At 37.2% G+C, this 3,451-nt stretch overlaps 1 non-coding gene across 1 annotated transcript; it reads right to left on the reverse strand.

Annotated features, from left to right (window-relative positions):
• Positions 1-2,227: 2,227 nt before the first annotated feature.
• Positions 2,228-2,300, reverse strand: TRNAK-UUU. Its single transcript has one exon. It is a non-coding gene; the product is annotated as a tRNA-Lys (tRNA).
• Positions 2,301-3,451: the final 1,151 nt, after the last annotated feature.

The raw sequence follows: 3,451 nt of genomic DNA on the forward strand, positions 1-3,451 counted from the left end.
AGATTAAAGGTTTATCCCAGTGTATTTTGGCTAATGATAATATTTACAGATAACTAACAATGTGCTGCCATATCAAAAATTACACAGAAAATTAATATGCTATTAATTAAAAATATTTAAAACCTGTACAGAGAGTATTCACTTCTCACTTTGAGTTTATTAAATGGCCTTACTGCTGCCAGTGTCTTCTTTCCTGCCACATTTATCCATTCATTAATAATGGTTTCCCCCTAAGGCTATGATGAGGCTGAGACTGTTGGCCTTGGCTCTCTCTACTTGCACATTACATATGGTTGCCAGAGTGTTCTTTCAAAAGGACTAATCTTGTCATTCACCTGTTCAATAACCTTTGATGCCTACCAGGTGGCTCCAGAATGAAGTCCATATTCCTTAACTTGGTGTTCAAACTCTTTTGGTCTGGCCCCAATTCACCTTTCCATTCATGTCCCACCACCTCATAATCCAGTCATACAAGACAAATTCCCTGTTCCCAGATTGCACATATTCATATGCTCTCCTAGTACTTAGTACTTCTTAGCATTTTGCACACTTGTAAATATTTATTAAATTATTTGCTTAAACAGAGTTTTGTCACTAGACTGTCAGTACATGAGAGTAGAAGCTGTGTCTGTCTTCTGTACTGCACTTTGATTTCCAGGGGTTATCACAGCATGTGGGACATAGTAGATGACATATGATGGCCGTGGTCGGATGGAGTCACCATTCTGTGTCTCATGGCACTGGTTATGCACTTCTATTTGGGACTTGCTGGGTTCCATGTTTGTCTACCTGATCTTCCTGTCACTAGCCTTTGAACATAGAAGGCAGCGGATATGACTTAATTGATTTCTGTGTCTATGACACCTGGCTTAATGCTTAGCACACCCTGAGTACTTAACAAATATTCACTAAATTTGAAGGAAGAGTATTTATTGAAGCAAAAGGTTCTACAAAATCATGTCAGTTCCTGAGGTAAGCTTCCAGCTCTGATGGCAATTTTGAGATGTGGCTCTCACTCTTGCATACACAACAGCATTCTAGGTGAGGTAGACAAGCTAGGGCCCACAAGCCAAATCTGTGCCATGGCCTGGTTTTGTGAATAGCTTTAGTGTAACATTCATTTTCATACTATATGTGTCTGCTTTCACACCACGGTGGCAGCATTGAGTAACGGTATAGACCAATAACCTTAAGGCCTACAATACTTACAATTTGCCCCTTTACAGATAAAGTTTGCTGATCACTGTTCTATAGGATAGACATAAATAAGAATAGTAACAGTATCCACTGTGTAGAGTGGTTATAAGGATTAAATGAAGTAACATCTACAACATGCTTAGCACAATCTTTGGCACATATTAAATACCCAGTAATTTTTAGGAAGTATTACTATTATAGCTATCATAATATTATTAATTATTTTCTAACAGTCAAAACTTGAAATAATGAGCCGGAAGGAATTTGATACAGACCAAGTTAGAGACAGACTTAGGGATGAGAGAAACATAACCTAAGAGCCTAGCATTGAGGGAAGAGCAAACTACAAATAGGCAAAGTGCTTACAGAAATGCCATTCGATACAGACCATGCTTGCTTTGTAATCCTGCCCATTTTACAGATGAAACATGTTAAGTCACCACATGCTTGTTCGTCAGCCTTAGAATATCAAGCTGAGAGTGACAGGGCCTGAGGGACTGTTACATATGATACAGGAACTAAAGAGTCTTTTCATGATCTCTGGCTCACAAGTGACTAATTGGGATGGGACAACTTTTGAAAAAGAAGCAGCAAAAAAGAACCACAACCCTGCACATCATGGAAATTCTGACAGGAAATGTTAACACAGAAATGGATTCCCTGACCAGTAAACATATGAAGAAGTGATCAATATCATTAGTGATCAAGGGAATGCTAATCGAGATCCCATGAGGTATCATATAGCAGCCAGATACTTCTTACAATGGATACATTTAAAAACATATGTGACATTTCCAGGTGTTTGAAAGGATGAATCAATAGAATTTCTTTAACTTTGCTGATGAGATTATAAACTGGTGCAGCCACTTTGGAAAATGGTTTTGCATTACCTTCTTCATATATCCTATGGCACTATAAATTCAGTCTCAGATATGCACTAACGACACTCTTGCACATGTACAAGAGGAAGCGTATATTGAATGTTCAAAACAATCTTTTTTTTTAAGTTTATTTGGTTAAGCGATCTTTACACCCAACGTGGGGCTTGAACTCATGACCCTGAGATCAAAAGTCTCATGCTCTTCCAACTGAGCCACTTAAGTGCCATGACAGCAGCCTTATTTTTAACAGCAAAATCCTGGATACCTATCAACAGAAAAATGGACAAAGTATGGGCAAAGCCCTTTTATACAGTAGTCCAAAAAGGTGAACTACAACAATATATGACAGTAGGGATTCCCCTTAATAATATAAAATTAAATAAAAGCAAATGACATCTTTAATATATTTTTTAGGACGTCTTTAAAGGACGTTTAAAAAATATATCGAGACGCAATAAAAATATAGCAAGGGAATGAACATAAGATCTAGGATGTCAATTCCTTAGTGTGTAGGGAAGTAGTTTTAAAGGTTCAACTGAGATGTGTTTGACAAGGGCATTGATTAATTTATTCCTTTATTCATTCAACAAATAATATTAACTATTTATATATTAACTGCTGTTAAATTATAAAAATTATTAAGCACCTATCAAATGTAAAGCACTAGGTTAAGTTTAGGGTAGAGTAATAGAAATGACAGATATCACTCTTGTCTTCATGGGACTTAAATTCTAATGGGAGAAGAATTTTGGAGAAGACTAGGATTTAAAAGCCTTTCTATCTGATTTAGAATGATGACATTCCAATGGAACCCATGGAAATGGAAAGAAAGAGCCTTAGGGAACGACTTCTTGCGGGTAACTTATCAGTTGAGCAGGACCACGTGGAATGCAAGTCCAAGTTGGCAATGAATGGTAAATTCACAAACACCTGAGCGTAATAGGCCAAACCAACACTCAGGATATACACGTACACCTACATATTTCTATAGAAAATAGGAAGAAAATACATGAAGACATTGGTGAGTGCCCCCACCATTTACACAGGACTCCTCTCTAGCATCAGAAGGTATTTTAATTGATGAATTCATTCAACAAATACTTCTGGAGTCCCCACTATATGAGTCAATGTGCTTGATTTTGAATGGTCCTAAACAGCCATTATTCAAAATTAATGACATGTCCAACAACGACTAGAGAAGAGATATGATCTTAAATGCTGCAGAAATACGAATTCACACGAAACTACTTAGCTGGTAGAGTCCACACATGACGTTTTCCAAACAAAGCATGGAGGTGACAGGTTTTCACAAAGCATAACTTCTTGCTAATTATTTGGGGACTTGCTGATTGCTGCATTTTAGGAGCTCCAAA

This window comes from Leopardus geoffroyi, chromosome A3, assembly GCF_018350155.1.
Source record: "Leopardus geoffroyi isolate Oge1 chromosome A3, O.geoffroyi_Oge1_pat1.0, whole genome shotgun sequence".
Taxonomy (NCBI): Eukaryota; Metazoa; Chordata; class Mammalia; order Carnivora; family Felidae; genus Leopardus; species Leopardus geoffroyi.